An 11340-nucleotide genomic window follows, 5' to 3' on the forward strand; every position below is an offset into this window, starting at 1 on the left:
TCAATGCAGCCGACAAAGTGGTTTCCCTCCATTGGAGCTCTGGAATAATAAACCTGTAGAAAGCAGACAGTAACTGTATGGTAAGATTTGCTTTCATGAACCTCAATTTGCCTCACAAATGAAACATCTAAGTTACAACTAAATGCTGGGAGCAGTAGAAGTAAACTTAATTAATAAAAAACAACAGCAATCAATAAAGCATGCCTTAGCAGCTGCTAATGCTAGTCACTTTGTCAAGAAAGCTGCTATTTAGTTAACATGACAGACTCACTTCTGAACAAGAAAGAGAAACACCTAGTGGTAGGCTGAGAGATTAATAAAACAAGATAAATAAAAACATGTTTCTCACCTTGGAGCGTATCCACAAGTGTATCAGAGACATGTAGAAAAGGGAGGGAAAAGGACCAGTCAACTAATAACCCAGTTCTGTTTTATCAGCACTTATATGTTTGAGGTTTTCCTCCCCATTGGCTATATTCGCTTATAATTCTTCAGTGGTACATCACCACCAAATGATGCAAATGATGGGTTAAGCGTCAAGTCACAGATACACCCATGTTACACTTGATCTGAATGGCCAAGAGAGTGGGACTGGCCTCACCATGAGGAAACATGACAAGAGGTTCATCAAGAGGTGCGGAAACCAGGTCAGGTAGGCTTTGGACATAAGGAGCTGGCGAAGGAGGAAAAGGAGGAGGAGGAAGGCCTTGGTGCACAGGGAGCAGATATGTTCCTCTGGTGCACAGGGGAACAGATGTAACAGAAGAGATTGGTACAACAAAGGCAATGACATGAGATGCCTAAAAACATAAGGGTAGATGCCAGTACTTGTACTTCAGGGACTGCATGATGGGAACTGCAAGCATGCATGAGGGGGCATCGGTGAGTGGGCTGCAAGAAGGTGCTGCTTCTGGTTACATTCATGCTCCCTCCCTAATTCAGTGAGATGGAAGAGATAAAACTGGAAGCAAAATCTGGCTACTGTGTTCAACAGACCATGTATTCACTTTTACACACAGTTCTGGTTTGTCCAGAAGCATTTGTTTGCAGTGCAACAGCTTTCTGTATCTTCATGGTATTTTTAAGGCTTAAGTGTAGTATCTCCTCCCAACTACTGAATAGTTATTCCATATTATGCTACTTAATATAAAAGGAACACTCGTTAGCTAATTTTCTTGTAGGTGCACGTGATATTTATATGAGACTTTTTAAAATCAATATCACCTTTTACAGGTGCCAAAGGTACCACTGTGGAGTAAAAACATTTTTTTCATGACAGCCAATTCTGTTCAATAATAAAACTGGTGGGAGTTACGCCCTTCACTTCCATGGGCACAATTCTGCATTCTACATCACAAAAATAGCGCTCCTTGCTGCTTACTTAGGAAGTAAAGAGTTTCTTCTCTGCATCAAGCTAAAAATATCAGCTGGAGAAAAAAACACACAAAGAAGCAGCAAGCAAGCTTCATTCAGCAGAAGTGTAAGAATTTGTTTTGTGTTCTCTGAGAACAGCTGGATTCCCTCTTTGTATTTTTGGTGTAAGTAAATACAAAGCAAATGTGGTCAAAGTCTACTGGGAGCAAAGTTTAGCCCATGGCAATCTTTCCTAGCTATCCTAAGTAGTGTATAATTTAGAGAAAATGTTTTGTTTTGTTTTTAATAAGCTTAAGTTAGTTACTTGACATTATAGTTTCCATTTTTTCCCCATATAGACTTTTTGAACCCAGAAATGTTTTATCAGCAAATTCTACTCACGAGCTCAAAAGTGAGTGACAAATTCAGTATGCTCCACTAAGTCACTCATTTTTAATATGGCCATTGGACAGAATTCATTTTTATTTGTTTTCCCCATATACTTAGAGAAATATGGCATAAAGCAAATAACCCAGCATATTTTATCATAAATGAAGGCCATAAAATACCTTATTATCATGATTTTGTCTGAAAGGTTTTATTAGCAGGCAACACAGGCCTGCTAAAAGACACTAAATCAATTTCATTAGGTAAATGCATCTCCAAGAAGCTTCTGGCAGGGCACATCTTGTAAAGTGGAAAATCCTTCCCACTGATGCAAGTTGAGAGCACGTTAATGCATTACGTCATTCTAAATTGGATCTTGCACTTAATGCTGATGAAGGCCGCTCCTCCAGACTTACAGGACTGAAGTCATTAATAGACCTCTAGGCGTGCTGAAGAAATGAAAGAAACCCAAACAGCAAATAGTTTTTGTCATGAAGCATTAAAAGTCTACCAGTGGTATTTCTTTTGTGCATACATTTACCCTGGTTGTTATGGCCAGTATGGAGCAGCAGAAGCGAGTACAGACCTCTAACCCAAGGAGGAGATAAATGCATATACCTCCCTTACAAATGCAGCATTTGACCCATTTCCGTCTGCGCAGCAGAAGCTGCTTCACAAGGCCACGTTGCAACCAGCAATCCTCGTGAGGCAAAGTCTAGCTGAAGATGGAAGCATACACCAATCCACCTCATCTCTCCCTCCTCCCTCTGGACTCGTGCACCTAGGCAGTCTCATCATGACTGACACAAATTTAAAGTGCTGGGTGTCCATGACACTATTGTACCCAGGACCTCCAGGTCCAACAGGAGAATGATCCCCTCACTAACCACGAAGGTGAGTTTGGCCCCAGGGTGGAGGAGGTGACACTAACCCTTGCCTCACCTTAAGAGAGGAGTGAGCCAGCCACCACAGCCATGGCTCTTCTACTCTTCTTCTCCAAAGGCCCAGAGGGACATGCAAATGCCACTGGGGTCAGACATGCAGGACCCCAGAGGAAAATTCTCTGGGACAAACTCTCTGTAAACTCCTCTGCAGAGGGAAAACAGCTGATGAACTATCTCTTTCCTAAAAGCCCTCTGCAAAGCTGTCTTTGAGGCTATTAGTCTTGAGCACTAATGAAAGAGTGAACTTGTCTTGCCCACTAGATGGAAGCTGGAAGATGCTTCCACCCACAATAAATGCACAGAAAATATGTATAATTCCATGTCAGTAAATGCTTTACCTACCATAAAACCATCCACCAAGGTAATGCCAAAAAAAAAAATAACATGAACGGGAAAAACACAACTGAGTTGCACAGAGTGAATCTTTTTAAGGATGCTGATCTTTCTGACTAGTTTCGTTAAACACGCATAAAGACCTTTAAAGGGGAGAAAAGAAGGAAAAGAGAAGCATTGCAGCAAATTCTCACTGCTGGAATGTATGGCTTACAAAGTGCTTACTATTTCACATCCATAGTGAAACGATGCTCAGAACCTCTAGTAAGGCGTAGGCACTCTAAAATTTTTTACCAAAGACCAACACCTGTATCTCTAACAGAGCACAGCCAAAGAACACATGACACAAAGATTACAGAAAGAAACACATAAACAAATCCAGTGTATCATTGACTTGTACATATAAATATCTATATATATAAGCATCTCGATTTAAAGCTTAAGTTATCATGAATAGAAAAAATAATACATATGCTCTGCTAGCCATAAGCTCTTGACTGATTTCTGATCAGAACAGTTATTAAAGGGGAATTTTTATAAGTCATCTAAAGAGGGAAATCAAATACACAGTGAGTAAGACTGGAGAAGTATGGAGAAGTATATACTGTCTGTATATACATGCACACACCCATACAGTTACCAAAACATACACCTAGAACAGTATAAATGTAATGTCCAGCAGCATCATTCTCGCAGAAAAAAATACTACTCTTCTCTGAGATGCCACAGCCACATACCAGTTGACTGGAGTCCATTTTGATGACTGGACATACCATAATCATATCTGACATATGTATTTTGAATGGGTAAAACTTTTTTAGGTTTCTATTCCTGGCCCCTCTTCTCTGTTGTACCTTCATTCCCTAAAATCCAGTAAGGTTCCCACAGTTTAACAAAATCTGCTAACTTTGGGCTTAGCATCCTTAGCTGCATGACAGAGGGGGTCATGCAGTAATATTGCTGACTGCAACAACCTTTTCTGATTTGGACCTTAATAGTATTAGTCTAAGCCCTACAGAGTCACCTCTGCTTAGGAAACAGTGCCTGTTTTATTTTGCTTCCTCAGGCATGCAAGAAGATTTAAACTTCCGGCACTGTTTGTGTGGCTCCTGAATGCAGATGGAGCATAATGTTTGACACAGCAACCCTCTGCCCTCTTTCCACTCTGATAATCACTGGCTTTCCTATTCTGATGTACCTGCCTGCAGCCTCAAGACTTTGCAGGCCAAGTACATGCCCTTCTGGCAGTCCTAGTAAACCTCTCGGAATGTGCAAGTCAAGTCTTATACCCAGGGACCAAGAAAAACAGAAAAAAAGAAGACGACAGGAGAAGAGAGAAAAGGTAGGAAGAAAGGGAAAAGGAAAGATTTTGCCCTGGTGTATTTTATTTTCTTAACATTACTTTTCTCACAGTAATGAGCTCTTCTCAATCTATTATCTTCAGTGATGCAATGTATGTATATATATGCATGTGGTGGGATTATAATAGGAGAATTACATTGCCTGTGTAATTATTTTTATTCTGATTGTTCTTGGACTAAATGCTTCATTATATAATTATTTTTTTTCAAATATGATTATTTGTGAAATAAGAGGGGGGAGTCTAGGGAGGTAATAGCAGAAAATCAGGGCATGCCTCACGTAGCCTCTCACTCCCACAACTGTCCTACTGACCCACAGAAAGGCAAAAAGGAAAAGTGCCACACTTTGGTCCTCTGATTTGCTTCATGGCCATCCGTCATTTGTTCAACCCTTGAAGATATATAACTGGCCTAATTTTGATGACCTACCTTTACCAAGATAAGAGTGAGAAAGAAACCTGGGAAGATGAGGGAAACTCATGATGATCAGGAGCTTCCTCTAAGCACTGACTTCCCTGTCCCATCTGCCTGCAGACACAGTAATATTAAACCCATCCAGATCAGTCTTCGGAGAAACTCAGTTTATTTCAGAGGATCTTTGTCAGGGCAAAAGCAGTCCTACAGTCCCACTCAGACCAGAGGAAACATGGGGAAGGCTGATGCTCCAAGGTTAATAGCAGGAGGTAGCACTTGTGCTGCAGCCTGCAAGAAACATATAACGAGATGAAGCTTTGGTGAGGGCATTCCCCAAGGAATTCCCACAGAACTGAAGGGCTGTGCAAGGTCCTTGGAAGGTCTTCTCATCTGGGGAGAGTTTAATCATCTATCATGATGGACATTAAGCTTTTTTACCAATATATTGGGAAAAAATACCAAGCTTCTTTTGTCTTCTTGACAATTCACTCATCAGTGCCTGTATTTTACCCTCAACAACTCTAGGCATTTCTACCTTATTGAGTAAATGTGTCCATTAAAGTTTTAAAATTACCATTTATATTTGCTTCAATGTCTCATGTAAAGTGTTTGGCAGGTTACTTCATTTTGCTGGAGGAGCGTAAGCAAAACCATTTGTTTCCTGGGCATTCTCTCTTATTCCAACTTCGTAGATTACTTGTAAAACACCTATGTAACATACGGTTCATATATTTTGTTTGTCTGAAAAGCAATTTCCTAATCAAGATTTCCACTTCATGGTGAGATTCTGCCTACCAAATATTCTATACAGAAACTGATTGGATTTTTTTCTGTAAAAAGAAAACAATTACCAGGACTAAAGTAATGGAAAGCTGAATAAGAAAGCCTGGAACTATCATTCTGAAATGGCACATTACGAAAACTCCTCTCCTTCATTAGCTAGCTACAAAACAAACAATATTTCAGCAACATTCTCACATTAGAGATGACAACAAAAGCACAACCAAAGGCTCTGCCTTCATCATGATTAATTCAGTCTTGTGAGATAACATAATGTAGTTTTTACAAGTGTCGTTCCACTCTATTATAAAAGGCAACTCAGCTTGAAGAAATTGCTTATTACACTGAGCTCAAAGGATTGGATAACAGAAGCTAAATCAATTAGGCAATCTTTAAAAAACCAGTAACAGTTGCTTTATGGAAATGTACGGGAAAGCACTGGTTAATTCACAGGTATGGTTTATCAATAGTTCTGTTGATTGACCCTAATGTGCACTAAAAAGTGCACTTGGATAACACAAGAGGCCTTGACACATCTGTTGTAAACAGTGTATATTTGGTTGGGTTTCCACAGGAGCCTTCAGGAGAAGAAAGAAGCCTAAAGAAGTGAGGACCGGGCATTGATTGTAGTTACCCTCAAGCTTCAGAAGAACCAGGACAAAGCGGAAAGCCCCAAATCTGTTATGTTCTGGTACAAATGATTGGACTGCTCCTTAATATAGCCACCTGAAAGGTAGGCATCAATGCGTAGCAACCCCTGGGCTCTCCCAACAGTCAGTGAAGAGGAAGAGGTGTCTCCAGAGCACAATTTGTCCTATCCTAAGATGGGCGATGCTTAGGAGCTGCCCATTCCCTCCAGTAACAGTAGAGAAAGTCTAGCTTAGATGGAATAAATAGCACATTTGGTTTCTCTATGGAAAAATTTACATGTGATGAATCACTCTCAGTGTAAACACAGATCTTATACTGAAGTCAAGGAAAGCTCTGCAGAATTCAGGCTTAAGTAACGTTTGTGAGGGAAGAATCAGCAGAAAGTTGGGGGGAAACCCTACAGAGAGACACTGGTAGAGGACTACTAAGAGGAGCAAAATATACGGTATCACAGTGACAGGGAAAATTAGGTGCTTTGGTCATACATGGCCTAGAAGTTCCTTTACATACGTGGTCAGTAGCACAGATACATTGAGGAATGGTTCAGAGAGAGTCCTATTGCTTCTCTACAAGAGCAATAGTAAACAGAAGGAGAGCTGGTGTGCAAATCCTCTCTTAATAGAATTAAAGCCCCTCTTGAAACCAGAGTTTGCTTTGAGAACTGGATACTGATCTTTGAACTGTAATTCCTGAAAGAGTTATTGTTCTGCATGCTGTGGGAAGGCTTGAATCCCACAGGACAAACTAAAGAAACAGTGTCAGGTATATCCTATATTCTGTAGGACTGCCTCCTCCTTTAAAGAAATATGCCACCATTCAGCAGAGATAGCATATTTCATTATATTGTGAATAGGTATATGACCCTAAAATCAGTAGGCTAACCAAAAGCAAAACATATTATTTAAAGGTGTCTAAAATCCATTTTGAGAGACAGGTAACAGATCAAGGCAAGAACTATATATATTTGATCACGATCATGATTGGTATATCCAGCAAAGCCTAAGAAGTCTAGGAAGCAATTAATGTTCTAGTAACTTTATTAATTTTCTAGCCTGAGTGGATATACATATATTTATCAACTATGTATTCAATTTACTATCAATTAAGCTACCTGTCTCTAGAGGGGCAACTCAAGCATAGGAAGAAAAGGCAATGCTTCTCCACTCAACAGCAAGTTTCATCTCTCTAGGTGCCTGAAGTGCAGTGGTGTTCAGGGAAGCCAGCCCCAGCAGCCATGCGGTGTGGAGACCAGGCCACAGGACGGGTGTGAATGACTGTCTGCACCCAGGTGGTGCTCCATCCTTGTGTAGACAAGCAACAGGGTCAACGTATGACATTTCGGGAGGAGAGGAGGGAGCTGCATCCTTCTTTGAAGGGATTTTCGCATGGCATCACTCTGGCTCTGACTCTGAAGATGCCCTCCTGCTTTCTTACTTCCCTTACTTCTCTTACTCCCCCTTACTTCTTCTTACTGAATTTGCAGCTCCTTCACTTTGGCTGAGCATGGTCAAGGAGCCTTCCCTGGATACATCCCTGATCTTGGCTCTCTGCACTTGCAAGCAAGCCCCTTCCTCTCCCTTCCTCTGCACAGGCAGCACCTCCCACCCCCGGTCCCCATCCTGGCCAAGGAGATCACAAACCCTGCCCTGGAGACCCTCACATCCTCCCCACTGGCCCCAGGGCTGCCATGCTCACCCCCTAAAAGCATGACCACTGGCTCCTGCCTCCCCGAAGCCTCCTTGGCCATCCCTGGGGCTTCACGACTACTTCTACCTCCAAATAGGTCTGGGGGAAGCTGCAGAGAACATCAGATTGAGGAGTGTGTGAAACTGCCAGGCTATTGAGGAGAACAGTTACTATGGGGCTGCAGCTTGTTCAAAGGGCTGACGTCTGTCCACATGCTGCTCTGCAGGCTTGTCCCCTGCATCGTCCCTCCTGTGGCCAATGCCAGGCACCTGTTTACGGTTTGGGGCATATTCCCAGTCACTGCTTCCAAAACAAAACAAATTTACACAACTGCAACCAGAAGGTCTCCAGACAATACACTTTCTGATTTCCTTTCCTTGATAAGAAGCATTTCCCATGGGGACCAAGATTACTATTCATCTCTGCGATAACAAACCAGAGTCCTGTGTGGCTGTATTCCCAGCTCGCTTCTGCTGAAATGCTGCAGTTTGTCATTTAAGGGTGTTTTTGAATAAAAAGTCAAAGATAATTTGACTAAACCTGAATCAGAAGAAAGGATTAGGAAGGCAGAGGAATAATAATATGTCAATTTAGCAAAGTTCTTGCTGTGAGTATAAAAAAGTATGTCAGTAATCTGCATTGATTGCTTGGAGAAAATTTAGAGTGCATGAGTGCTCTGTTATCTTTGCACTGCACCTTTTTTTTGTTGTGCTTGTACAAATGTACAATGCACATTTTACAAAGATTAATATGCTCCCACCAAATCCATACAGTCTTATGACATCCATGGGGACAGCCGGCAACAACATATCAGATCTTTTTTCTGTGTGTTCCTTGCAAACAAATTAGTAACCAGTGAAATATTCTTAAGTGAGAGGGTAAAATGATATGGATGTTTTATTGATGCAGAGAGGAGATCAGTGGGAATTTAAAATATGAAGTTGCAAGATAATGTCAGGTTGACTGAAAGACCTTTTCCCCTGAATTTGGAAATAGCAAGTAGCTATCGAAAGAGGGCATCAAGTAGAAAGGGATCACTAAAAACTTCATAATTTCAGGATTTAATAAGTATCTTTGGCAAACTTGTTATCCTTTGCATGTTTTCACTGACTTCACAGGAATATGAGGTTGCGTCTTACATAAAAAGGAGGGAAAGGAAATGAATGCAGCTTTGTTTTACCAACTGGGAAAAGAACTATCATTAGTAGTTTCTATCAAACTCAATAATTTATTCCCCATTTACACCTCCTCTTGGCTTGAAGAAAACCCTTTATAACTAAATTTAGCAGCCATATTGGACACACATCATCCCATACTATCCCAATGGACTATTAGAAAGTCAGTTTAACACAGCATCAAAAATAGATATTAAGAGCCTAGTACATAAAGTTTCTATTGATACCAATTACACTCGAGTCAGACGATAAACCACCCTAAAAAGTGACTGACTTGTGTTGTTAGACTTAGCACTGACAAAGTAAATAAGGTTTAGACGTGGGAATTTTTTAAGACACTTGAATAAAAGCAACCAACAAGTTCACAATATTCATTCTAATAAAGTTCTTCTAAATCCAAAGGGGCTGGGGTAAACTTTCATGGAAAAAATAGTTCTGGAATGAGCAAAGTCTGCACCACAGACTTTAATGCACACCACAAAAAATACCAGCTGTGTAACACATTTGGGAGGTTTGCTTGGGAGTGAGAGAGAAGTACAGTGGCAGGCAACCAAAAGTGCCTCATGAGGGCAGTTCAGACAATATCCATGTCTTTTATCCGTAGTCTAGAAAGGCTGTGCAGCTTTATGTTGACAAGCATTACAACGAGCCATCTATTGTCAAAACAATCACACTAAAAAGAAATACAGCACATTTACAAGATCTAGCACTAATTTTTTGCAAGAACACACAATGGATCACTATTAAAACACAGGCTTAGATCAGTCATTTACCCTGCTAGGAGGCAGGGCTGTCATCTTCTTTGTCATCAAGACATGTAGGTGAGTGAAAGGCGAACATAACGATGGATTTATGAGGTGCAATGTAATTTTGCTCTGCTTAAACCAAACATCTATATAGCCTAACAAATATCATGCCTTCCTGAATCCTACTTCAAAATCCAAGAGCATATCCATCAAGGCAATTACCTACATCAAAAACAGCCGTAAATTGAATGCCAGAAATCACAAAACACAGCAAGATGGTTTCATGACAGCCTTGAAGCTCCGATCAGTTCTCCTGGGCATCACAGCTTGTAAGCACGGATTCCAGGAAAACTGCAAAAAATCCACCACTGTCTTCCATCAAGACCCCTGACTGTAAACGCACCTGCACTGTGTAGTCAGGAGAACCATGAACAAGATCTGGCTGCGTCTGGAGCAAATTCACTCTGCAGGAGTGAATCAAACAAGCAGGAGCCAGGTCAGCACAGTGTGGGGCCTGAGCTGGGGGAAGACAATATCCCTTGTGCTTCAGCTCCCTTTTTGCTCCCATTTTGCAGTAGGATTAGAGGGTGAAGAAAATCATGTGTCAAAGTAGCAACTGTCACGCTAGTGGCACCTTGTTGTTAAGGCAATGAATAGGTCTGTGGAAAAGTAGTATGGAATGAGAAGTGAAAAAAAAGGAAACAAATACACTAAAAAAGGCGGAATAAAGCACCATTAAAAGAAAACAAGCCTATCTAGTAGTTATCATAACTACTGCTACTCTAAATGTAGGTTAAAAACTAAGTAGTATGGCCAAGTTGCTTACTTTTAATCCATTCTGCAGGATCCAGGCATTCAAATTCCCAAAGAGTCAGTTAATTAGTAGTACAAGTAATGAAAATGGTTGACCCTGCTGGGAAACAACAAGGGCTCATGCACATCTCGAATCCATCATGTGGTGGGAAGTCAGCCGGCAGTTAAGGATCTGGAGGCTGGACAAGCTACACGTTGCACACACTCCAGAGCCACACTACAGCAAGACCCCAGTCCTCAAACGTCTCCAAAAGGACAGTAAGGTAATTCCTGTGAGCGCTCACCACTAGGCAGCTTGCATACATCCTGGTACTTCCAGGGCCCAAAATCAGTAATTTGTAAGTGTTTGCCTTTAATCAGGCTGTGCCAGTGTGCACCTTAATTTAAGCCTCAGTTATGAAGAGGAAATATATTAATATACAGAATAGTCTTTGCCAGAAAAATACACTGGCCAGTCACTAAGAAAGTGGTGAGAGTATGCTGCAGAAATTATTGGTTCATACTTTTCCCCTAATTACCAACTCAATGAGTGCCCCTTTGTTTTTCAGGTCACTCCCCAATTATATATTACGTGTTTCCTTCGTTCCACAACCTTTAATTCTTTTCCAGTGTTGCAGAATTAACTGGACAGGGTTCTTAATCTTGTCTCTACAAAGAACTTGTTGTAATTGCAGTGAATGCTTTCATTTTGCTGGTG

Source organism: Chroicocephalus ridibundus, chromosome 6 (assembly GCF_963924245.1).
Source record: "Chroicocephalus ridibundus chromosome 6, bChrRid1.1, whole genome shotgun sequence".
NCBI classification, from domain to species: Eukaryota; Metazoa; Chordata; class Aves; order Charadriiformes; family Laridae; genus Chroicocephalus; species Chroicocephalus ridibundus.